At 34.7% G+C, this 27,494-nt stretch overlaps 1 protein-coding gene across 2 annotated transcripts in view; it reads left to right on the forward strand.

Moving 5' to 3' along the window:
• Positions 1 to 27,494, forward strand: part of LOC145288109 (popeye domain-containing protein 1-B-like) — a 1,451,932-nt gene that overhangs the window by 684,442 nt on the left and 739,996 nt on the right. For both annotated transcript variants that reach the window (XM_080136169.1, XM_080136168.1), the window contains exon 3: positions 11,984 to 12,018. The gene's annotated coding sequence lies outside the window, so the exon portion shown is untranslated. The remainder of the gene's footprint in view (positions 1 to 11,983; positions 12,019 to 27,494) is intronic.

The raw sequence follows: 27,494 nt of genomic DNA on the forward strand, positions 1-27,494 counted from the left end.
GCAGATTCTTGATTTCAACCAATTTCAGAGTTTAATAGAAAGATTTCCAAGTTCGACAAAACACACATGAAGAAGGTCGGGGATACCATCGTCCAAAATCAAAAGAATAACATCCAAGATGAGAATAGTAGTCCGAATAATTCAGATAATACAAATTACCGATGACTATCTAAAAAATGTCTAAACTTGAAAAGAAATTGCATTTTCTGTCATGATTGTTTCTATAAACGATCGTCTTGCCTTCATTATTCAAAGGTGATTAGATAAAAATATCTAATAATGAGCAATTAAGAAAATTGTAAAACAAATTTTAATCTTTTACAAGTTTTATTCTTTTATGTGAATGTTAAATGTTTTCTTTATAATATTAATGACTATTTTTATGTCGGTGTTTACAGAATGGATTTCACTGAACCGGAATTAAATTCTAGAATAATTCCAGACATCTGTTAGCATAAGTTCTAGTTCAGACACGCCAATATTTCTGGCTCCATTATAAATATGCTAACAGGAACCCCTGTGTACTAGTGCCCCTAGCTCTAAATCCTATGTTACCTTTTAAAATTTTTTTTTTTTAATAATTTTCTATGCGTTCTTCTCATAAGAGGAAGAACATTAGCAAATGAATATTATAGCAAAGCTATGAATTTGCTGGTACTTGCTTGAATTGAAACAGCATTGTATTAAAACTGAAAAATGTGCAAAAAAAAGTTTTAGTCCAAAGAGTTCACGAAATGGGAAAAATGAAAAACGTAAATTAAAGATTAAAATATGAAAGATACGGTAGTGTTTGAATATATGGTTAAGTGATAACTGCTTTAAAGCTTCACCGCTCACTCATTTTACGACCAAATTTAAAACAATTATTACAGTTAATAGATCACCTTCTCAGCTATATTGTAAAAAAAATTCTTTTGAATTTTTATTCAGTAAAATAAAAGTTATGACGAATATACTGGTGTTCAAAATCATAAAAAACGTAAGGATGTGAGCGACGTTTTTTATGACTGGTTTCCATAGCAAGCACCTCGCTTCGACGACTACTGTTGCTACCAATTCACCGCTCTCGCGAAAAGTAACAAGTGAAACATAGAGTATGGAAGAATGAAAGGGAGATAATTGGGGGATTTTATTGAAAGCAGACGATTGCCGTACATTGTTATTACATATGTGTATCTTATGTTTATGGGGGGAAAATAATACTGAAATTAAACAAAGAATAAGTGAATTTACTGGAAACCTGGAAAAAATCATAGATTACAATAAAAAAAATGCGATATATATATTACAATAGAAAATGCGGGTATGAAAAGTTATATGGTTGAGCTTAAATATGGAAAAGTAAAGGACTAGCTGTTAAAACTGGAAAAGAAAAGGACAAGATATTCTAGTAAAAAATATAATACATTTATAACTTAAAATATTGCAGCATTAAGAATTTTTTAAAAATTCAATTGATAACATTATATAATCAATTCTTAATGCTACAATATTTTAAGTTATAAATGTATTATATTTTTTACTAGAATATCTTGTCCTTTTCTTTTCCAGTTTTAACAACCAGTCATTTACTTTTCCATGTTTAAGCTTAACTATATTACTTTTCATGCTTATATTTTCTATTGTAATATATATATATATGTATATATATATATATATATATATATATATATATGTATATATATATATATATAATTATTTATTATTACGCATAATTATTGACATTATCATAATTATTATTTTTATCGCTATTATTAGTGATAACATTATTAATATTATTAGCATTACATTACTTTTATTATTGTTTTTTTGTCATCATTATCATCATCATCACTATTTGACAGTCTTATAATTACTAATAAGCTAAGATTTTGTCAGCTTGAAACTTTCTAATCTTTACTCCCCACCCTTTTAATATTGATTTGGAATTGTAACATTTTGCAGGATGAATTGTTTCGGTCTGTCTAGACAATCTCAGGTTAAAGTAATGAACATTCACTTGCTGACATCTTTTTTTTTTTTTTAGGTTTACCTTATTTTTTAAAAAATTAATCTGAAATCGTCTTTTCTAGTTAAGCCAGCGATGGAAGATGACGTTATTTTTCTGTTCCTTTTATTTCTCGAATCCAGTTAACCTTTTTTTTCTTTTTTTTTTTTTTTGACTACTGCACTATCCGAAAAAAATATGACTATAATTTCAGCTACGTTGAAAGCTTTCCAACTGGACTAATTATGACGTTTCTCAAGATGAGAACAGTTGTCCGATGAATAATAATACAAATGGACTAATTATGTTCAACTGGATTTAAATTTGGATGTTATTCCTTCTAGAAAATTATTTTCGCTTTTCGGATTACATTGAAAGAATCTTCATGCAAGCTGAAATGTTATACCGGGTTTGTTTTTATCATTTTATAAATTTCCCATATTTATTCACTCGTTATTTTTAAAGGACATGTACGCCTTTGCAATTTATAACTATATCAAATTGCGGTTTCACTTAATGCCATAACTAACAAATTCTAGCATTGCTACAAATATAATTTGCTGATTTCTTTATGTCCTCTGATGAGAAAAATAGCAAGAATAGTATTTTTTCAAACTCCGCGAAATAAGGACTTTGTAAATTGTTTTTTGGAGTATTCAGTCGAACAATAAATTTTGATTGTAAATTTCAACTTAGTTTTAATTTTCTTTCTCTTATATATATTTGTCGTTTTATTTATTACTTTAAATTCGCTTTTTATCTTCCGATTCCTCTCTAGCTACTGGTGATAAGAATAAAGTAAAATGTTAGATTTTTGATATTTTAACAACATTTGCTTCATAGGAAATAATTGTCTAATGTTAGTTATGTTTTTGTTGAGATAAGTGATTTCAATTTTAATCATACTTTTTATTTTTAGATTAAAATATTAATAACTCCATTTTATTTCAGTATTTAATTTATGTAACTTTTGGAAGATCCCCCCCATACGCTTTTCTTTTTTATCGTGAGTTTCTTATAACGTGACTAGCTAAAGTTCAGAATAAAATCACGCATTTCTTTTAACGGTTAATTTAAAAAAAAAATCTTTTTGAACGCTGTTAACTTAAATTCCTCATTTCAGTTTACATTTTGGAGACGGCCGTGTTTTTGTTGAGATAAGTGATTTCAATTTTAATCATACTTTTTATTTTTAGATTCAAATATTAATAACTCCATTTTATTTCAGTATTTAATTTATGTAACTGTCAGAAGAACCCCCATAATGACAAGCTTGAAACTTGTCAAGTTTTGACAAACTTCTTGGCTTGACCATTACTCCTGATCTTAAATGGAACACGTACATCAAATCTGTTGCCAAGGCCGCTGGAAAAATGGTGGGATCTTTCTATCGATCCGGTAGATATCTCACTGCTGATGCTATTCTCTATCTATATAAGAGCCAGGTACGTCCAAGGATGGAATACTGTTGCCACATCTGGGCTGGAGCTGCTAGAAAGGACTTGGCCTGCCTTGATAGAGTTCAAAATAGACTTCGTAGCCTCGTAGGAGATGTCCTTTTCTCTTCCTTGCAACCTCTATCTCACAGAAGAGATGTTGCGAGTTTGTCTCTGATGTATCGTTATTTTCATGGAAAGTGTTCGACTGAGCTTCAATCTATGGTCCCCCCTCGCCAAACTTTCACAAGAAACACTCGTCTAGCTGCAAACACTATCAATAATTCCCCCCACTCTTTATCTGTGCCTAAACCTAAACGTAGATTCCATGAACAAAGCTTCTTTCTTAGAACTGCACGCCTGTGGAATTGTCTTCCGTTTTTCTGCTTTCCGGCTGACTACAATATGGTTGTGTTCAAGACTAAAGTAAATAAGTTCTTGATGAGCCGTTCCATATAAGTTATCAACTTTACCAAATTTTCATTACTAATGATTACTATATTGACCAATTTCTACTGTACACTCTTTAACCCTTATCCTTGAGTGGCCTCTTGGCCTTGATAATGTGGCGATGCCTATGTAAAAAAAAGAAATGCCAGATAAACGGACGTTAAATCGAATATGATGATGAAATGCTTAATTTATGGGAAACAAATATAAACACTCATTGATTACTCAGTGTTTATCTCCCTCTTCTCTTTAAAAATTGGCTCACATGACTCCCTAAGAGAGCAGTGATTAGCCAACATGCAACCCATTAATAATGTTTATATGATAGACTCTCCCATCGATTTCGACGTATGAGCTTCTGCCACACTTAAGTTGCTCCGAAGTCCACACAGATGACTTGTTTATATTAGTGGAGGCTTTATGTAGAACCAACCACACTTTTTGTTACTGCTAACCTTTGTCGGTGCAGATGACTACCACAGGTTTTTACATCAGAGTTTCCTTCTAGATAAATGTTTTAATGAATCACTGGGGGTGCATCTCTCCCAGTGAATTAATGCATCTCTAGATACCAACCTGGAAATTTCTATGAATTGGCACAACCCCTAGCCTTCCCAAATGGTTACCCATCTGGTACTAGCCAAACTCATTGTTGCTTAACTTCGGTGATCTGGTGAGAACCTGTGTGTCAACGTGATTGTTATTTATATATATATATATATATATATATATATATATATATATATATATATATATATTTATATATATATATATATATATATAGTTTTTCGGTGGGAAGGTATCCAAAATTGAAAATAATTGAATTTCAAGAAGGGTCGTTGATAGTGCTCAATCGTAAGAGAGCAAGTTATATATTTATTTATTTTATGTAAATACAGTCATATCTTGCTACGATGTGCAGACCGTTTCAATCATATTAGATATCATCAGGCAAGAAAAATTAAGGTACAAAAACTTTTCAAATTTTGAAGAGAGAGAATTCGCCATGAATGGCTATGGACAAAATGCTAGAAAACTACTAACACCCGAAAGTATCCTGTACCTCTATAAGGCCACCATTCGCCCATGTATGGAGTATTGCTGCCACATCTGGGCTGGTGCATCTGCTACTAGTCTCTCGCTCCTTGACAAGGTTCAAAAGAGAGTCGCAAATCTGATAGGCCCTGAACTGGCATCTAAGCTTCAGCCTCTGTCCCATCGACGAAATGTTGCATCCCTCTGCCTGTTCTACAAGTATTTTAGTGGTGAATGCTCCGATGAACTGCAATCACTTGTGCCCCCACGACGCGAGCACCCTCGACAAACCCGACAGGCTACTAGATCCCACCCCCACACTGTAGAGGTCCCTAGATGTAAAAGATCTTTTTACTCCAATAGTTTCTTCCCCAGAACCGCAAGACTCTGGAATTCCATTCCAGGTCCCTGCTTCCCCAACAGTACTGACGTGCAGAAGTTCAAGTGTAACGTGAACCGACACCTTGCTGCCCAAATCCCTACATAGTACCCCAGTAGTTGTTGCCCCTGATAGTAGCCCCCTACACCAAAGTGGCAATTTGCCTTGTTTGGGGTGAAAATGTAATTAAAAAAAAAAAAAAAAAAAAAAAAAAAAAAATTTGAGTTCTTATGAGAACATGTTAATTTTGAAGATTCGTTTCTGTTAATAGAAAGGGTGGTTTATGGTTAAGGAATTAGTAAGGAGGGGGTAATATAGTAATACAGAGGTGGGGTGTGAAGATAGTAGGGGAACGGGGTGGATAGAGGCTGGACTAGCACGGTTGTTATAGCTACTGATGAAGCCCGATGGTGAGGATCAAATTTCAGGTCATTTAAGGGTGTTTCAGCTATTGAACTAAATTGGGTCAACTGGTCAGTTGACAGGGATTTGATGTCTTTAGTTGAGTTTTTTTATTTTATTTATTCATTTATTTTTGAAAAAAATGATAGATAAATTAAAATAACGGTTTCGATTATCGGTAATTATCGGGGATACTTTTAGACAAAAGTTAACTAAGATCATTCCCAGACATATACACTAAAGTTCTGTAAATTTTAAAGAAAATCTGTTCAGCCATTTCGGAGTCTATAAGGAACGAACTCACACACACCCACACGGACAAAGTTGCAGTTATATGATTGTAGAGATCTAATAATTGTTTTTTCACAGATGCATTCCATTCCTGACAAAATGAACGAACTTTTTCCGCCAACTGTAGCAGAATCTGCAAACCACTTTCATTCATTTTTAACTAAAATGATTTATTTTTAAGGACTTCATTTTTCCCCGTTTAAAAATATTTTCATCCAATTTATTAACTGTCTTCTGTTGCATTAACTGAGCGTTTCGCCATATTTTTGCGTTTTAAGATGCCGGTATATGCCGTTGCGGCATTCACTGGAAAACGGGTCGTTTCTGCATAAGTAGCGAATTTTACAGTAAAAGGTGCGACTTTGCTGCTAGTCAAGTCATAAAACACTGCAATGAAAGTCACCATATTTTGCGGCAAATATTATTAAAGTAAGCCGTTTTTGTCCTTCTCGTTATTGAGTGCATTTTTTCTATTCAAAATAATAACTTCGCAATATTAAAGTACCTATTTTTTTATATTATTGTGTTAAGACATTTTAAATAAGTAATTGAATTAACCTGACATTTAACATTTGTAAAAAAAAATGGAAAACGGAAGTGGAAAGTAGGGAGGAAAACGTCAAAGGTAGAAGTGAAAAATAATTATAATCACAGAATAAAAAAAGAAATTCTGTATGTTTGATCACATTTGTTTTGCCATTATTCACAAACAGATTTTGGCAGTTTTTTGCAATTTTGTGTATTAATAACAAACGAAGCTATCTCATTGGTTAATGAAAATAGTTTCTTAATCAATGATAACTATGGTGTATATCAGAGGCCCACAGTATTAATGCTGGAGTCCCTCAAGGGTTCATCCTAGGCTCAACACTCTTCCTGATATACATAAATGACCTCCCTAAACACATACTAAAATCTTTCGTCGACATCTATGCTGATGCCACGACAATCTATGGCAACACATCAAAGGCTGTAAATGACAAATTCTCTCTCCTCTGATCTTGAGTGCGTGGTACAGTGGGGGAGGAGGTGGTTGGTTACTTATAATGCATCTAAAACCAAGCTCCTATCTTTACATCATCAACGCTCTGATCCCCATCTGGCATCAATTGAAATGGGTGGCTCTCGTCTCGGGGAAGATCCATGTTTTGACAAGCTTCTGGGCTTGACCTTTACTCTTGACCTTAAATGGAACACGTACATAAGTTAGTTGCCAAGGTCGCTGGAAAAATGGTGGGATCCTTCTACCACTCCAGAAGATATCTCAACCCTGATGCAATTCTCTATCTGTATAAAAGCCAAGTACGTCCAAAGATGGAGTACTGCTGCCACATCTGGGCAGGAGCTGCTAAAAACAGCCTATCCTGCCTTGACAGAGTACAAAATAGGCTTCGTGGCCTAGTGGGGGATGTCCTTTTCTCTTCTCTGCAACCTCTCTCCCACAAGAGAGACATTGCGAGCCTGTCTTTGTTTTATGGTTACTACCATGGCAGGTGCTCGTCTGAACTCCAATCTCTGGTCCCCCCTCGCCAATCTTTCACGATAAACACCCGTCTAGCTGAAACCACTGTCAAAAATTTTCCCCACTCCTTATCTGTGCCAAAATAAAAACGTAAATTCCATGAACAAAGTTTCTTTCTTAGAAGTTCACGCCTGTGGAACTCTGTTCCGGTAGCCTGTTTCCCACCTGACTACAACCTGGATGTCTTCAAATCCACTGTAAACAAATTCTTGATGAAGCACCCCCTTAAGTAAGACACTTTATCAAATCTCCATTACTAACGTACTTTACACGCAATAACCCTTACCCCCGAGTGGCTTCCGGGCCTTGATAAGTGGTGACTACCTTGTAAAAAAAATATATATGGAATTTCCTTTTACTGAAAGAAATTTATGTACAAAACACATATTGACCACTAATGTAAATAACTGGCTGGAAAAATGAAACATCGATTTGTAAGATGCAATGTTAATTAGGTATAATGTCGAAAATTCTTATTTTCTTTTTATATAATATATACTATGTGTATCTGTCAGGTTAAGTCATTTTAACTATTCTTTGATTTGTTTGTGAAAATTCATAAGCTATAACAGATCTGCATGGCTATTCTTTTTGCATAACTAAAACTCATGTTTGTTTGCTTCTATATTATTCTCATAAGTGATAAGAAAATAGAGAAAGTTATTTTTCTGTGTAATTTACACGTTTTTGTAGTGTGTTCATGCGAATACACCACGCGCGCGCACACATGCACATTAGATAGCAATGCTGAAAAAAAAAATACATAGTTAAGTGAAAAATTGTGTGAATTGTCCAGTTTATTTTAAATGTCGTCTAATTAATGCACTGAAAATAGAATTTTCTTTTCAAGCATAACTCAATCCCAAAAGTATGCATCTTGAGTGATTAAAATGAATAAGAAAAAATCGCGGATCTGAACGAGAATCCCCCTATATATTAGAGTCCAATCAATAATAATCCATTGAAAAATTGCAAGAAACCGAAAGCCGTTCTTAAGATGTGGAGGTTGGAGATGTTTATTCCGAAAGCCGTTCTTGAGGGGTGGGGAATTCTCATTCAGGTACGCCGAAAAAAAAAACTTTAAGGAAACAAGCGTTAATTGGCTCAGATTTAGTATAATAATATATTCGTGAGAGGAAGAGGGTTGTGTAATATGATATAAATATTTAACTGTGAATCGTATTCCTTGAAGACTGACACACACAAAAAAGGATAAAATGAAAAACAATATCAAAAGCAAAGTATGTCATTTGTTTGTTTTTTTTTCAAATTTTTCTTTCTCCAAGTTTTCTAAACATTTTCTATAAATTTTGTTTGCTGTGTAAATCCTGAATCAGTCAAACATGCAACGGAAAAACCTGGTGAGAATGGATTCAATAACGTCTATTCAGTGTCTCCTTTTAAGATGTCATGTGCAGAAGAATCGCAATTAGCTCAGGGGAGGCATTACCGTTGAATGAATGCGCGGTTACTGAGGCAGTTGATAATAGCATGTTTATTCCATGGGATTTCGCCAACTCCTAAGACCCACTCTTGAATCAAGAATGATGCAGAACAACGCTAGATTAATAATCACTTGGAAAGCTTTCTCAAAGGTATTCAAAAGAAAATTCACCATTAAAACCTATTGTTGCACAAACGATAAAATGGATTAAACTTGCCCAGTTTCAAAATCCTTTAATTTTTTTCTTTTTTTTTCTTTTTAAATATTCCATTTTATTTGAAAGAGGGGATAACTTTTAGCATAAAAATTTAATTCCTGAACATGTTTAATTTGAGCTGTGAATATGGTAAACAGGTGGACGAAACAAGAACACAAGTCAATCATGAGACTACATGACTCTTCTTGACAACGTAAGTATGGGCCAAAGACTTATCTATAGCTTACTTCTCCATATTGTATTACTGAAATTATGCCATAAAAAGCGTTAATTACTCAAAAACTAGTTAGTTGATCAGATATCATAAAGCATCAGTCCCATGCATCAAATTTTGATATTCTGTCAACATTTTCAAAGTTGTAGGCTACTGCCATAAAATCCACGACTGTATTTACTGCAATATGAGCCAAATATTGTGTTTCTATGAGAAACAGAACCGAACTGTATTTCAACTGTTCCATGATGTCGATCTTTGACGTATCAGATTGACGAGAAAGTTATTGCGGTTTTTAACTTTTAAATTCAGATGAACATATCTCAGCTCAAACAAAAATTTATTGATCGAAATAAGCACCATCACAATCAACACACTTTTACCAACGCAAAACAAGTGTATTTATGTCAGTAATGTAAAAGTCTTGCATTCTGGTGGCGATGAAATCGCTGAAGGCGTTTTTTATATCACTTAGGTTTTGGAAGCATTTCCCACGCAAAAAGTTGTTGAAATGCTGTAAAAAATGGTAGTCGGTAGGTGAGAGGTCTGAACAGTGCAGCGGATGAGGCAGGGTTTTGTAACCCAATTCGATTCTGTAGGGTCGATTTAGCAACGTGCAGTTGGGCATTGTCGTGGGGAAGAATTGGGCCTTTTCTGTTGCCTAATGCTGGGTGTTGTTGTCGAAGTTTCTGATGTATTTCATCGATTTGTTGACAGTACTTTCTCGCCATAATGATTTCGCCTGCATTCAAAAAAAAACTGTAATGGATAAAACCGGTCACAGACCACAAAACGGTCAACTTTGGCTTTAGGAAATCTCGTCGAGTTTCGTCAGCGTTTAACCTCTCAGCTGAGCGTCGCTGGTTGTCGTTAAGAACTCGCTTTTTATTGCAAATCACAATCCGGTCGAGAAACAGGTTGTTCTTGTTGTGTAAAAGAAGGGTAGATGACACTTCATAACGGCGTTTCTTGAGGCACCCATTTATCAAGTTTTCTTTTTTGTCTTTTCAATCTGCCAGAATTCTTTTGTAAAAACTTTGGAGATTTAGTATTTTGGAGAACAATATGTCTAATAATTAGTTAAATGCTAAAATAAAGAAACAATGTCAAAAGAAGACGAAAAACAAAAATATTTAAACTTTGTATTATTTAAGTTGTTGTATACGTTACATCTAATTCAGAAGCAATTTCTCAAACAGTTGTGCATGGATTGACTTCGGCTTAGGCTCTTCATTCATCAATGGCCGACCACTATGTTTATCATCTTTAAGACTCTCATCGCCGCCACAAAATTTCTTAAACTACCATGTGCATTCCGAAGTAGTTCTTGGGCCAAACGCTTCGTTGATATCGCGAGCTATTTCAGCAGCGTTCGGCCTAGTTTGACTTGAAATAAGAAAATTGTACGAATTCGCTTTTTTCCGTCAACGTTCTTAAAAGAAGACATAATTGTTTTAAAACGATTGTAATTTAAATGATTAGATAGAGCGAAAACCGATTTTTAAAATGATGTAAAGGTATTATAACGAAAACTTATTTGAAATCAAAATTTAAAATTTTGCAAGAATCTTATTGTCAACCTAATAGATATTTTCAAATTGAATCAGTTCTATGCACAATGGGAAGAAACAAACTGACCGGAAAATACAACCTGTTTGGCGGAAATGATAATTGATCAGTGGTCTGAAATAAAATTTTGCAAAGATTTTTTAACAAGTTATTTTTTTATTGGTACAAAATAAAGTGAGATTAAACAATGCCAGAATTCTTTTGTAAAACCTTTGGAGATTTAGTATTTTGGAGAACAATATGTCGAATAATTAGTTAAATGCTAAAATAAAGAAACAATGTCAAAAGACAGTGAAGAAGAAAAACAAAAACATTTAAACTTCGTATTATTTTGTATGAACCTTTGTCACATTATTAACCAATCCACTTTCTATTTTTGCATCAGGTGATCACATAGAAGGGAAGAGGAGTAAACCAAAGTAACCTTGGCGAACAATTTCTATTATGTTTTTGGAATTTTTAAGATGAGAATTGATAATTGCTATTATTCGGACTATTGTTCTCATCTTGTGTGTTATTTTCTAAACGTTTTGGCAAATGTATCTTCCTGTTTTCTTCAGATTCGTCTTGTTTAATATAGTAATCTGTACAGAATTTCGAACTGAACCCTTTATTTAATCAAGGTGGGTAGATTGTTCTTGTTTTATCAGTCATGACCAGGTAGAAGTTTTAAATAATTGTTAATTATATTCTTAGTTTCGTTTGTGCTGAGGACTAAACCTTTATGTTGTGAGAACACGAATAAATTGAGAAACATGACATTAAAAATGCATAGAAATGCTGTTCTTGAAATGTTATGTTTAAGGTGCAAACAGATGTTGTTGATAACATGCTAAGAAAAAACAAAGAAAAATAAAATGTAAAAAAAAATAAAGATTCAACACACGAATTTTTAGTTTTGTAAATTGATTTGAATATTGATTGAAAAAAAAATTAAAAACTCATTCATTTGCAATTATGTATTTCCTTATAATTGATATTAATATTGGAAATGGTAATTATTTCTTTCAATTCTAGTTTAATTTCTTTTTTTCCAGATTAAACGCATGAAACTATAGGATATCATGTCTGGGTAAGTTATTTTATGGTTTTGATTATGAAATTGTTTTCTTAATCCCTTTTTTACTATTGACGTCATCACAGACCAAGGCTCAACCACTCGATTTCTATCTGAAAAATGAGGAGCACTATCAAAGTATTTTTTTATTTGCATCCACCCTTAACAAGACCAATCACTACTTAGACATAAGGGGATACTATTTGGAGCCATGCCTAGGAAAAATTAACAATATGTTGGTTTACGTTACATTTAAACTTCTGCATATCAGTACAATCAGGAAAGCAGGTAGCAGGAAGGCAATTCCAAAGTCTAACTGTTCGAGGGAAGAAACTATTAGAGTCAAAAGCTTTCTAGCCTTTAGGGCCTTAACAGTAAAGGTGTGTGATTTTATTGCTAAATGGCTTTGTCGGGATATGTACATTAAGAGGGCACAAGTGCAATGAGTTCATCAGAGCACATTCCTTTAAAATATTTGTAAAACAGGCACAGAGATGCAGCATTGTGGCGATGGGACAGGGGTTAGAGCTTAGTTGGCAAAGTGGGACCTATTAGATTGAAGACTCTTTTGAGAACCTATCCAAGAGGGAGAGGCTAGTTGTAGATGCATTAGCTCAGATGTAGCAACAATACTCCATGCATAGGCGAATGGTGGCCTTATAGAGGTACAGGATACTCTCAGGTGTTAATAGTTTTCTAGCTTGATAGAGGGAGCCCACCTTCTTTGCAGCAGCTTTCACAATGTCCTCAATGTATTTGTTCAAGTTCATATTGCCCGTGAATGTTAGGCCGAGAAGTTTGAAGGAAGAATTCTTAGGTAGGGTGTTATTTGTCAGGGATATGTGGAGTTGGAGAGGCTTCTTGTAATTGTTAAAGGGCAGCAGCTTAGTTTTACTAGCATTAAATGTTACCATCCATTTCTGGCCCTATTTCACGACGGTCTGGAGGTCATTTTCTTCGATTCTGCCATTTTTTTTCGATTTGTGCACATCCGTTCTTCCCTAGTGCATGTTATAGAGCGTTGTATGATCAGCAAATATACCCGTCACAAACACAATATTATCAGGGAGGTCGCTGATGAATATCAAGAATAATAGTGGTCCAAGATTGACCTCTGAGTAGTAACATTGATCAATAGTATGAAGTGTATTTAATTAATTATTAACAATCCATGACAAGAATCTCTTGACATTGGATTTGGATCTACACTAATTTATAATCAGCACGATAGCAGCCACATTGAAGTGTGTTTCACGGACGGGAGGCTCTTTTAACTAAATTATCTCCATGAAAATTCCATCTGACGTTAAACACATGAAAGGAGAACGGAAATACGTTTTTCATTTTTTGGTAAGATGAGTTCTTGCTGTGAATGTTTTGTGAAGAAGGACAAAAAAATGAAACACTGTCAATCACCTTCCATAAAAAAAAGACATAATATAAATTAGCAATGTATTTTTGTAAGAAAAAGGCTGTTGTCAGTAGATTTGAAGATGAACGAGTTGCAATTGTTATGCTACTTAGCATGAACGCCTCCCATGTAAACGGGTGTATACGTTTCGTGTTTGTTTGTGACGTGCTACTAAATGTCTATTAGGTTCTTCACTTTCTGAACCCGTTTTACATTTCGTGATCGTCTAATGTTCATATGCGTGCGTGTGTGTGTCCGATATGTATCTTCAACATACCTTCATCTTCTCTGCTCACTGAACCTGGTCCATCCTGACTTCATCTTGTTCTTGGAGGGGGCTGGAACCTTTTGGACGAAACATATTGACTCCAAGACGATGATTGGTTTTCATATTAGTTTTTATTTCACTTTTCAGGATGTTGCGCAGATGAAATTAGAAAGTGCTTAACAGTCTATATAGAGAGACATGTCACTCCCTCTCAAGAGGGGAGGAGAGACAACCGTAAAGCCCAACCGCTCTGCTCCAATTCCAAGTTCCAACTCTTTGATCATCTCCAGCTAACCTGATCACGTGACTCACACGTAGATCCAATCAGCTGACCAGAACTTCCGGTAAACTTGTCTATGATCTAGCTTTGTTATATTTTTTCAGGTTTTATGAAAACATAATATCCATCTCTTGTCTACCTCTCCAGTTAGATAGATAGATCGATATGGATAGATAACTAGATCGAAAGATAGGTAATTTATTCTGTTCTACCTATTTAATGACCTAATCAGCAGGGAAGCAGTCTCGCAGTAATATGTTCCACAAGTGGAAATTACCTTTATTAAATTTCAATAAAATTTCAAAGAAATGCTCGATTTAAAAGCTGTTGACGTACTAAGAGGCGTAATGATGATGCGCTGCTTATATCAGAATCACAAAAAAATCGGCAAAAGCAGAATTTTTTCTTTTTCATATTTTTTTTACATTTATCAAGGCCAAGAGGCCACTCGATGATAAGGGTTAAAGAGTGTACAGTAGAAATTGAACAATATAGAAATCGTTAGAAATGGAAATTTGGTAAATTTGTAAACTTATATTGAACGACTCATCAAAAACTTGTTTACATTAGACTTGAAGATAACCATATTGTAGTCAGCTGGAAAGCAGGAAAACGGAAGACAATTCCATAGGCGTGCAGTTCTGAAAGGCAACTCTTGTTTTCATCAATTTTATATTAAAGTAAGTCTAAAGGAATACACATTTTCACCGTATGATAGAAATAAAAATAAATCCGTTCATAAATTGAAAGATTTAGTATAGTAATTCTTTTTAAATTATAAAATTTTAATCAGCAGATGTTTAGAATCTTTGTTTATTATTTTTTTACCAGAATACATTTTGTAAACAGTTTTTGCAGAAGTTTTTGATATTAATAAAATATTTCTATTCATTTAGTCATCTTGGGTTATTACTGGAATGCCAAGTTCAAACCCAATTTGTATCACAGAAATATCTTCACTTAGTATGTTGACACCTTCATGTGATGCCTTCCACAAATATCTTATGTCTTTGTGAAAAAGAATTATAACTAGAAACTAACAATAAAATCATCTGATTCAAAAGAAATGAATGACTAAATTTGACTGAATCTTCTTTCTTGACAGATTAAATAAATTTCTTTGTTGCATCACATATTATGACATTATTACACCAAGGGATAATTAGCATATCAGCCAATCAGATGTATTGGCGTGAGAATACATTTTGTTGAACTATTTGTTTTTTAATCACTTACTTTTTAGAACAGTACGAATTGGGCGTTCTTTACTGACCCTTTCAATTCATCCACAATTCTATCTCTGCAAAGCTACATAGTGATCTCCTTTTCCTAAAGATTGACAGTTATTTGTATTGAATTACTTTTCAGCACTGTCAAAATAAAAGGCATTTTCTCTTAACTATCAATGTCGTCGCCCATCTATTTCACCCATGAGTTGGATGGCCATTCTATCAAATTGTTTCGCATATGGGGTCAGATGACTTTTCTATCACAACCGAACTTTAATTAAAACAAAGGCTGATACCCTTTTAATCTCACGCGCTCCACCCTCATCCTTTCATTATACATTCTTATTACTTTCTTGGTCATGTGACACTTCCCTGTATTTGAAACTTAACTCTGATCACAGTTTACTTGATAACACTAAGCAAGCAGAGTAAAACGCTTCCAGCTCTGCCTTTTGTGCAAAAAAAAGATATCTTCACAAATGTTTGGTACTTTTGAAGAGAAAGTACTCTGCTATTATTTGATAGTATTTTTAAGTAAAATTCAAGTTTTACGGTATCTTTTGTTTAGTAAATTATTAGGTGAAAGTATATAATAGTTACAAAACACACTCCCTCGCCCATGTTAAAAATGGGTTTCTAAATAATAACATTATTATTTCAGCATGGTACCTTCTCTAAATAAGTAATGAAAAATTCATTAAAATGGATCAAATTTATTTTAAATTAAGTTCATAATCTATATTTTTATGCAATCTATTTTTTAAAATGCGATTTGTTTTAATAATGAGTCTGATTCATCTATTTTTTTAGGGGTGGGGGAATGCATGATTGATCTACTGGATATTGACAAAACTCTTAAAACTGACTATATTAAGTTCAGATCCTATCAGATCTAATGCAGTAATTTATGCTCCACTATTATACAGAAAAGGTATGAACCTACCATCTCTTATGATTAAAATAAAAAAAATTATAAATCTCATAAAAAGGAATGGTTGTCATTGAAGTCTATTAATCGTATACGCTAATTGGTTTCAATAGTTTCATTATAAAATAACTTAAACGATTGAACTGTTATGAAATATGTCATTCAAATCAAGGCGCAATGTCAATTTGATGTAGGTGGCTACTATCTGGGACATAAGTTGCAGGGATACTATGTAGGGAGTTCAGCAGCAAGATGTCCGTTTATATTACACTTGAACTTCTGCATGTTAGTACAGTTAGAGAAGCAGGAATCCGGAAGGGAATTCCAAAATGTAGCAGTCCTAAGGAAGAAACTATTAGAATAGAAGGCTTTCTGATATCTGGGGATCTCTGTTGTGTAGGGGTGGGATCTTGCTGCTTGTCAGGTTTTTGGAGGTATTTACATCAAGGGGGTACAAGGGCTTGTAGTTCTTCAGAGAATTCACCATTAAAATACTTGTAAGGGAGGCAAACGCATGCAACATTTAGTCAATGGGACAGAGGTTGAAGCCTAGTTGACAGTTCGGAACCTATTAGGTTGGTGATTCTCTTTTGAACCTTTTTCAGGAGTGAGACACTAGTAGCAGATACACCAGCTCAAATGTGACAACAGTACTCCATACATGGGTGAATGGTGGCCTTGTAGAAGTACAAAATACTCTCGGGCATAAGTAATTTTCTAACACGGTAGAAAGAGCCCACCTTCCTCACAGCAATCCCGATAATTCAAGCATGGGATGCCAAAGAAAATTCTAGGAGATAAGGTTTATTACCTTGCTTCCATTGTTGCCTTAGATTCGGCAAAGTCCATCATCAGCGCTTACTTGTTTCTGCGAATTTAATTTTAACAAGTTTGACCTGTTGGCTAGGAGCAAAGTGTAGCATATGTTCTGATACCATGCTTCATCTTCTCTATCCTCAGTCAATGTATGAGAAATCCTTCGAGACGGAGACAATTTTTCTTTTTTTTTTTTTGTCTTAATCCCGAGAGTCACATTTTTAGAGACCTAAATTTTTCACAGATAAAAAACATCTTGCTATGTTTGCGTGAGGAGACAATTAAATCGGCACATTAAAATTAAAATAACTTTCGATAAATTAGTTTCAAATCAATCTGGCATAAGTTAGTTTATAAAACTGCCATTTCATATAAACTATAGAAACCTTTTATACCGATCGGTTTCAGTTAAATTCTATACAAACCAAATAAATTAATGCTTGTAATTGAAGACTATAAGAGTTTTCACTTGCTATAAGATATTTCGGACAACAAATGTTTTAAAAAGTAATTTTTTAGTAAATCAATGATTCTTTCATCATGAATAGTTTCTACATTCTCCATTTTCAGTGCTCAAATTCAAAGCAACCAATAATCAACAACTTTTATCAGCAATTTTGTTGAAGATAAAAAAAAATTCCAAGGATAATATGAATAGATGTTTTATCATCAAACATAAATTTGTTTAGGTTTTATTTTTTTATCTTCCAGGATGTAATAAAAATCTTCATTCAGTCGTGTTTATAAGTATTGTAATTTTTACCTTAAAAAAAAAATCTCTTGTTTTCTTTTATCATGTAAGAGTTTTCTTTTTAATCGTTTTCTAAATTGAATTATTTCATTGAGTTTAACGTACAATAAATCGCATTCTTATTTAATACTAGCATTTCAGCCTGGCGTTGCCCGGGTGTTTGGATGTGTGTGTTGAGCAAAAAAAAAAAAGTGGTAGTAGGAAAGCAGGCTCGAACCCGTACACCGAAGGAGGTAAAGAACGGGGAAAAAACCTGGCGTTTTTGCTGTTACGACCACCGCCAAACCGGAAGTGACATAGTTTTTATTAAGGCTAGACAATCGAAAGGAGAGATGACTTTAAAAATATCAGCGAAAAAAGCGACCCCCCCTGTAGAATAGTACCTAGTTTAAGGTGAAGATATTAATGTTTTTAGCCAATTTTTCGATATTTGTTGTATGAAAGATCGATCTTCAAAACGATATTGAGCTTGTAAAAATCCGTCGCCTCTGTCGAAAGTTTTAGGCAGACATGCAAACATGCATACATACTTACATTTATATATTGGTAACTAAAACATTTCGACCCAAACCGATTAAAAAGCTTGCCCTATCTCTGAATATCCTTTATGTAAAATTTCAAATGTTTAGACAAGAAATTGTCTGAGTAATTTGGTAGAGACCGCAGAGGTCAATTTTTTTAAAGTTTGACCCCTATTATGACCCCTTTACATTTATTGTTTGGGGCTCACATCAAGTTATTAAGTTAGACTCGTGTCCAAGGAACCTATATCTAAAATTTCAAGTGTTTAGACCCAAAATTGTCGGAGGAGTTTGGTAGAGTTTTCAAAGGTCAAATCGGTGTACCCCTTAAGAGCCAAATTTCTGGCCGAAAACGGATTACAAAGATTTTCCCAAATCTCAGTACCCTGTATATCAAATTTCGAGTCCGTAGGCTTAAAATTGACAGTTATTGCGTAGGGAAATGTACACACACAGACACGTTCACTTTATATATATATATATATATATATATATATATATATAAACTAGCGCCCGGTTGTTTGGAGGTGTGTGTGTGTGTAAGGGGGGGGGGTTAAAGTAAAGAATACACGAAATAATAACCCTGTTTAAATATTAAAAAAAAAAAACAATGTTAAATTTCTTTAAAAAATCGGCAAAACCCAAACCAAAAAAAAACAGCAAACAAACATAAAACTTCTTCAAAAAAAAAAAAAATCGGAAAAACAAAAATGAATCAATAAAAAAATGATGGACGTGTTCAGAAAAACAAAAACACTGTGGAAAGCGAAAAAATGGCATAAATAACCCTTCGATTCATTAAACTTCCATTCCAGCTTTTTAAGCAACTACAAAGTAAAGAAAACCCAAACCGGTGTTCTTTCGTAACTGTCTCTTGTGAACGATCCTGCAACAGTGTTAAGTGGTGGCAGAGGAAGAAGGAATTTATTAGAGAGAAAAGATTTTACCACTGCCATTGATTGTAACCGATGTTGGCAGTGAACTCTCACCAGAAAAAATATAGGAATCTACGATTTTCGAGGAAGTTGATAGTGAATAGGCCTATAACCCACCAAAGGTAATGTGCTGCAGTTTGTGCACATTACATTCGCATGAAATGTCTTGATTTTTAATCCTATTAAGGTCAAAATCAGAGGGGAAAAAATGATTTCATTTTATATATATATATATATATATATATATATATATAGGGATAGATAGATAGATTGGATGCAATATATAGTAATGTTTTAAAAAGTATTAAAAAAAAAGGGTCATGCGCCACCACCGAGAATCAAAACCAAAACATTCAGCTCATGATTTATTTTGTCTCTGCCGTCAATGACTGGGCTATGAAAACATGTTTACTGCAAGGCTAAAAAGTAAAACATGAACTAATAGCGACTCCGTTATGCATTTGTAATGCCAGCGTTCGACCTTCACCTGGCAAATTTCATTTTTTTAAATTTTCACACTTTGGCACCGATTTCCTGGGCTAAAACCGAAATATAAAATTTTGCATGGATTCACATACTTTATATATGAAGTTTCATGTCTGCAGATCAAAAACTCTAGGAAGATTTTGGTAGGCAAAATTTGTTAAACAAAACAATTTTGTGTTTACTATAAAGTTTTTACACAAATATTATGCAAGTATAAATCATGTAGAATATCTGCATGAATATAATTACACGTAATAGTTAACTAAAGATGATTATCCCATTAGAAAACCGAAGCAACTAATAGGGAATTAATTAAAATGAATGTTTAAAAGAATATGCAAATTAGCTAGATCTTTTGCTAGCGAAAGCAATTCCACAACCCATATATAAGAAAATTGTATTTTCTTTTTAAATAGATAAGAGGGTTGCCTTTTTTCTGTTGTTCTTGGCCTTCGGGCCAGGATCAAAGTGTAGTATCTCTTCTGCAGATGCTCCACTTAAGGTAATTTGTCCCGGTCAATGGAGGAGAAACCCTTTATACTGGGACAATTATTATTTTTGGTCCCAACCAGAGTGCCTCTTTTGTCTTTTTTTCAGGGAGCTGGTTTAACCCCACATTAAAACGACCTCGTGTCACATTTTGTTATGGTGCGAAAGTAAATAAATACTAATAGAAAAGAGGGTTTTTAATATGAATATCAATACACACAAAAGAAAAACGAATTTATAGGAGTATAGATAATATATGTATATATACATACAGGGTTGAACAATAAATTTGTCGCCCTAAAGAAAATAACACTACAGCTTTATTTTTAAACTTTTATTGAGAAAAATTAATTCAGGTAACTTGATTATGAAGTGGAACTGGCATCTATTCAATGTAGATGCCAGCAGCTTAAATCACCGCCACAATACAGGAACTGGGTGCATGCCTTTTCCACAAGCGCCGGCGGGAGCTCGGCAAATACTCAGGGGATGGCAGCAATCAGGATGGCTTTGATGTTGTGGGAGGTCATGTTGGTGATGTTCTCGTTGTATGACCAAATGAAGTAGTCCAGCAGGTTCAGAGCAAGGAGAAGGGGATCTTATGAGAGAAGGGTACAGCACTCCTTAAGCAAAGCCTTGGTCTCTTTGGACTTGTAGGCCAGCGCAGAGTCCTGCTGCCACACCCAGGGTCTGCGAGCGGCCACCTGATTGCACCAGGGGATCACCACACCGCCGACTTTGAAGATATGGGGTGGCATGATGTGGTCCTTACTTGAAACCACACCAAAGACCATAACCGTGGCCGGAAGCTTTGTTTTCATCACCTTGGGAATGTCCCTGTTATTTGTGCCAATCCAGTGATGCATTTTGAGGGTGCTGGCAATGACTCTGTTGTCATAACTTGGATCTATAAAGCATGAGTTCTACAACATCTCCAATCTTGCTCGTTGAACATTGTCACTTTCAGATATGATAGAAGACTCCTATCACCCTTGAGATTTGTACACAACTGGCCAACTCGTAGATGGTCTGTAACAAAAAAAGAAAACCAGTTTTCATTGAATGGAAATGGAATCATGTCGTCTTTTCTAGAGTGACAATTTAATCGTTCCATCCTGTATATATCTGATATGAAGACAAACATGAATAAATTACCAAAGTGTTTAAGATATATAAAATGTTTTACATCTTATATATTAGGAAAAGCCAGTTGCATTCTTGATATTAGACCTTCATAACATTGCATCTGATAATCTTTATTTCTTGTATTCTATTTAATTCGGTCGCATTTATTAAACCATCATCCCTATATAATCTTATACAATTTGGAGCTGTCTCATTATCATCATGAGATAGTGCAATATGTGATGATTAAACATAAAATATAATGGAAAGACATACGTGTGTACCTATATATATATACGTACGTAATCATAATGTGATTTGTGAGTATATGGATAAGTAATTATATACATACTTTACACTACGTACTCGGGGAGAAACAAAGTCGACATCGAAGAGAATGGACGTGTAAAGACGAAGACGAGAATGGGCCGGCTGGGCCCAGCATATGATCGAAAGAAAGAGGAACAAGTGCCAGGCTAAAATAGACAGCAAGAGATTTTTTAAGTTGTGCCAAAAGTAACGGTAATTTTTTTTCATTGCATTTTCTCCCCAAATAAGGTACAGTGCTACTTTGATGGCGGGGCTACTATCTGGGATATATAAAACTTTGCTAAAAAAAAAATGCCGACCCGAATTTTAATTAATTTATTTATTTATCCATTTGCGACGGTACCCATGTATGTGTGTGTGTTTGCTGTACTTATGAGGCGTTTCCTGCAAGATATATATGTATATATTTTTTTTGTAATAAATTAATGTTTGGTTTTAATTTTGAATATTTTGTTATATTTCTGTGAATGAAATTGGAATTTATGTTCAAAAAATATTTTATTGAAAATACGCCTGGACTATGATAAAAATTATTTACTTAATAACTTCGTAAGTTCTGACTCTCTTCCGATGTGCATATGAACTTTATGCAACTTATAATAGGGATTAATCATTTTTTTTTTTTGATAATAGACATCTATGACTTTAGGATTATGATCGAAATTTACTATTATATGTTTTGTCTTCGGTCGTAGAAGACATTCTTCATGACTGGGGCAATTTTAATTTTTTTTTGTAGTCCAAATTGCCTATGATTGGTAACACATTACAAACATAAGGACGGAGATATATGTCTGTTTATATATATATATATATATATATATATATATATATATATATATATATATATATATATATATATATATATATATGCTTTATGCTTAAATTAATAAACATATCATTAATTTTGGAATACAGCCACTAGGAATATTGACGTTGGTTATATTTAGTTTTGTAAAAATTCAGATTTCTGATTTTTGTGAAATTTTAATCATAGGTATCAGATATCTAATAACTTACATAATTTTATAAGTCGCAACATCTGTCCATCCACAACAACAACAATAACTAGCCTAAGTGAAAATAATGAAGATCCTATGCTAGTAAGTAGCAATCAAATTAGCTCGTGTGAATTTTGATGAGGGTCACTTTAGTGCATGTCATAATAACCTAGCTGTAAACAGAAGTGTACCCAGAAATGGATGATACAAGTTGAAGGAGAGGGGAGGGATAACAAATCACTCTGTAAACAAAACAACAGTCCAGTTCAAACAGACAGAAGTACATAGACGCTAGAAATAATGTAAAGAAAGAAATAGCGACAGCTAAGAGAGAATTTACGGAAACCACTAAAAAAACGCATTGAAGCACAAAACCTAGAAACTCGTGACTTCTGAAAAATCTACAACAGTGTAGTAAATAATGGGCAATCAACAATTCCCCCACTAACCAACAATCACGAGGTTGTTTGCTCAGCAATCGAAAAGGCTAACATGCTTGCCAGTCGGTTTGCCTCAAACTCCATACTAGACCCTTCCAATCACCCCCTACCTGACTTTCCTATGCGAACAGACGCCACGCTAGACGACCTGAAAATCACCCCTGCTCAGGTGCATGCTATCATAAAAAACCTTGACACTTCAAAAGCATGTGGACCCGATCTCATCCTTACTGTGCTATTAAAAAAGTGCTCAGCCGAAGTAGCTCCAGTTCTCTCCAAACTCTACAACAAATGCCTTAATGAAGCTTGCTTTCCGGGCTGTTGGAAAACTTCTTCTGTTGTACCAGTATTCAAGAATTCTGGCGAAAGAACTGACCCATTAAATTATCGCCCCATTAGCCTCCTCCCACTTTTTTCTAAAATATTTGAGACCTTAATTAACCATGCTCTAGTCCATCATCTTACAGATGCTAAACTTCTGACTGACCAACAATATGGATTTAGACAAGCCCGTTCCACAGCAGACTTCCTAACTGTAATCTCTGAACGTATATACCATTCACTGGACAAAGCGGGGGAGGGCAGAGCGGTAGCTCTAGATATATCTAAGGCTTTTGACAGGGTATGGCATGAGGGTCTCCTCAGGAAGATTAGATCATACGGTATCACTGGTAGAATACGTAACATAATTAAATCCTTCTTAGATAAGAGAAAAATCCAGGTTGTCCTCGACGGTCGTACATCTAAACAATATGATATAAATGTGGGAGCGCCCCAGGGTTCTATTCTTGGACCTCTACTGTTCCTGATATTCATAAATGACCTCCCCAATAAAATTTCCTCTGAGATGGGTATATATGCTGATGACACCACACTCTATAACAGGCACGACAGGAAAAGCAATGAACACATATCTAAAGAAATGGCAGAAACACTAGAGGATGACCTCCAATTTGTAGTGGAATGGGGACAAAAATGGACGGTCACGTTCAATGCCGCCAAGACTAAATTAGTTTCATTCAATAATTACAATAAACATTCTCTACCACCTATAGCAATGGCCAACGACTCTTTATCTGAGAGTACGTCTTTCAAGCTCCTTGCTCTAACGTTCACAGGAAACATGAGTTGGAACAATTACATCAAGGGCATTGCCAGGACCGCTGCAAGGAAGGTGGTCTCTCTCTACTATGCTAGAAAACTACTAACACCCGAAAGTATCCTGTACCTCTATAAGGCAACCATTCGCCCATGTATGGAGTATTACTGTCATATTTGGGCTGTTGCATCGGCTACTAGTCTCTCGCTCCTTGACAAGATTCAAAAGAGAGTCGCAAATCTGATCGGCCCTGAACTGGCATCTAAGATTCAGACTCTGTCCCATCGACGAAACGTTGCATCCCTCTGCCTGTTCTACAAGTATTTTAATGGTGAAAGCTCTGACGAACTGCAAGCACTTGTGCCCCCACGACGTGAACACCCCCGACAGGCTGCAAAATCGCACCCCCACACTGTAGAGATCCCTAGATGTGAAAGATCTTTTTACTCCAGTAGTTTCTTCCCCAGAACCGCTAGACTTTGGAATTCCATTCCAGGTTCCTGCTTCCCCAACTGTACTGACGTGCAGAAGTTCAAGTGCAACGTGAACCAACATCTTGCTGCCAAAATCCTACATAGTATCCTAGTAGTTGTTGCCCCTGATAATAGCCCCCTACACCAAAGTGGCAATGTGCCTTGATGGGGGTGAAAATGTAATAAAAAAAAAAAAAAAAAAAGGATCACGATATGTCATGATGTCACATTTTCGAGTGATATAAACAAACGTTTTCTAATCAGTTTTCTCTGAGAAGCTCTAGGAACGAGACATGGTTAGATGATGCAGAAACATAACCTCAGTGAATGTTATCACTGCCTCTGTTCGTCTGCGTCTCTTAATTCTCAAGTTAGAAAATTAAGTTAAGAAAACATAATTTTAATTATGTAGTCTCTCGCTTCATAAATACATTTTTCCCACTAAAAACCTTGAAGAACTCGGCAATGCTTCTTTATTCATCCGGTTTAATAGACGATCGCTGACCACTAAACAACATGGCCACTCATGAAATGGTGATCATGAAGCGAAGATGAAAATAAACGACGATGCATTGAACAAAAATACCAGCACGTAAACACCGTGATGCATAAAGACTTTAATTTTTTTTTAGTTTGCTGATCGCTCATCGAGGAAAACGTAACACCTGTAGTAAGAAGCACGAGATAACTGCCAGAATCATGCTAGTGTTCGAATACTCTGATATTTGTGAAATTTTAACAATAGGTATAAAAGATCAGTTAATAAATACACCCCAAATGTCAGGGATTTGGGGAATATTTTAAAAGGTTTTTAAGTGACATGATATTGACACAACCACCTATTTGAAAATTAAAATATTCCAGATTTGCACTGAATTCGATCCATAGCTTTTAGACGCCAATTTAGCAAGATTTCTTGGGTTTTATTTCTTAATATTTGTCAAGCTGATACATTTTCTAGAATCAAAATCGGATTAAGTATGCTAGACATAAGGTTTAATATCATTGTTGATTTTAATCTTCTGAAATTGGTGCGAAAGTGTTCTGTTCAGTAAATTAATTTTACTCGTCATTGGACAGCATTTTTCTATGAATACTAGCAAAACTATGCACCGTCGGGCACATAGTTTTGCTAGCGTAGAAAGATCATATCATGCTCAACGCACATGTTTTACAATGAACCTTAAAAGAGGACGTAATTACTGAGAGCATAATACTATTAAGAACGCCCAATGCTTATCAACAAAGAAGGAGGGAGTTAATACCAGGAAGAATGAGAACAGAACAGATAGTATATTACCTCCCACACCCGTCTGCAAACGGAGAAGACGATAATAGCAGGATGATAGCTTTTGGGATACTATTCTACCTCTAATAAAAGCAACAAAATCCCATCCCTCCACTTAAGATCTTTAGATGCCAGAAACCTTCTACTCTAATAGTTTCTTCCTTCAGAGTTTGGAATTCCTTCCTGCTTCTCTGAGTGCACTAATCTGCAGACGTTTAAATGTACTGTCATCAATCATCTACCAACTCATTTCCCCACAGAGTCCTGTAAAAATAATCCCAAATAGTTGGTCCTTACGGTTAAGTGGTAATGTTTTGGGGGGATGAAAAGATAATAAAAATATTTTTTAGATGAAGGTAATAAATGACAGGATCGTAGGAGGTAATCCCTGGGAAGAAAGTCTCATGATAACAGAACCGATACTAAACAACTGACTCCCATTAAAAAATGTAATAAATTAGATCGTTTTTATTTATTTTTTTGTTTGTTTTTCATTTGAAAATTCCTACCCATTTAAAAAGAAAAAGAACATTTATATGGTCACTTGACTTTTAGGTAAGATCAATGATCTGGTCTCTGTTGATTTTGCGGTGGGAGTTCTGTGCAGTTCTAGGAGGTCCATCTCCCCAGGCCTTGTCTTCTCTTTTACTTTATTACTAATCGCCTGCGGCACCCTTACACCGACGGGATTACCCAGGCAATTTTTTTCTGATCAGGGTGCCCCTCATCGGGAGCGCTTTTTCAATCCCATCCTGGTGTCTAGCAGAAGGAGGAAACTAAAAACCCTCTTTTGATGTAAATATAGTTAAGATGGAAAACTCACTCTTTCGCATTCGTTTAGAAGATATGAGTTGTCCCAAGAGTCTGCGTACTTTCATCTTTGTTTTGCAACAACAAAGATGTTAATTATATACATATCTGTAAGGCAGACGAAAGTAATCAAATGCAAAAATAGCTGAAGTCGTTGATATCATTCGCTTTTTCATTTAAAAAAAATTACCGACTTAATCTGCAATGACTGAAAAAATGAATAGAAAGTTTTGCGCCCCATTTTTGGTTTTCAAAGAGACTAAAGAAACCAACATTATGTGAACCAAAAACAGGAAATGAAAAAAGTGCCGGCAGCATTATTTCAAGTAAGGAAAAGTAGTTAAAAAAAAAAATTCGTGAGCTGTTGTTTTGTTTTGTTTTTTGGAGTTTTTTTTTTGGGGGGGGGGGGTTAAATAATTAATATTATTTGAAACAAACAAAAAATAAAATGCTTGCAGCCGAGAAACTTCAAACATCTGGGTGAAGAGATTAACCACTTTGCCATGGCGACTATAAATCTCATTGAGTTGCAAATTGCCTGTTATATGTTGTACGTAGTTAAACATGAATGCTTGCTCACTTCTCTTGTTCGGGCGGCATCCACTAACCTTTTACTAATAGCAGCAGTTCATAAGTCTTTGTTGAATAAACACGTGTGTCAGATGTTTGTTTATCGTTCGAATGTTAACCTGTGTGCACATCTCAAGTGATATATATATATATATATATATATATATATATATATATATATATTCATTAAGGGTGATACATCAATCAGGGGTGTAGGGTAAGGAAGAATTCTTTATACCAT

The sequence above is a fragment of the Euprymna scolopes genome, chromosome 11 (assembly GCF_053919585.1).
Source record: "Euprymna scolopes isolate OS-2025 chromosome 11, ASM5391958v1, whole genome shotgun sequence".
NCBI classification, from domain to species: domain Eukaryota; kingdom Metazoa; phylum Mollusca; class Cephalopoda; order Sepiida; family Sepiolidae; genus Euprymna; species Euprymna scolopes.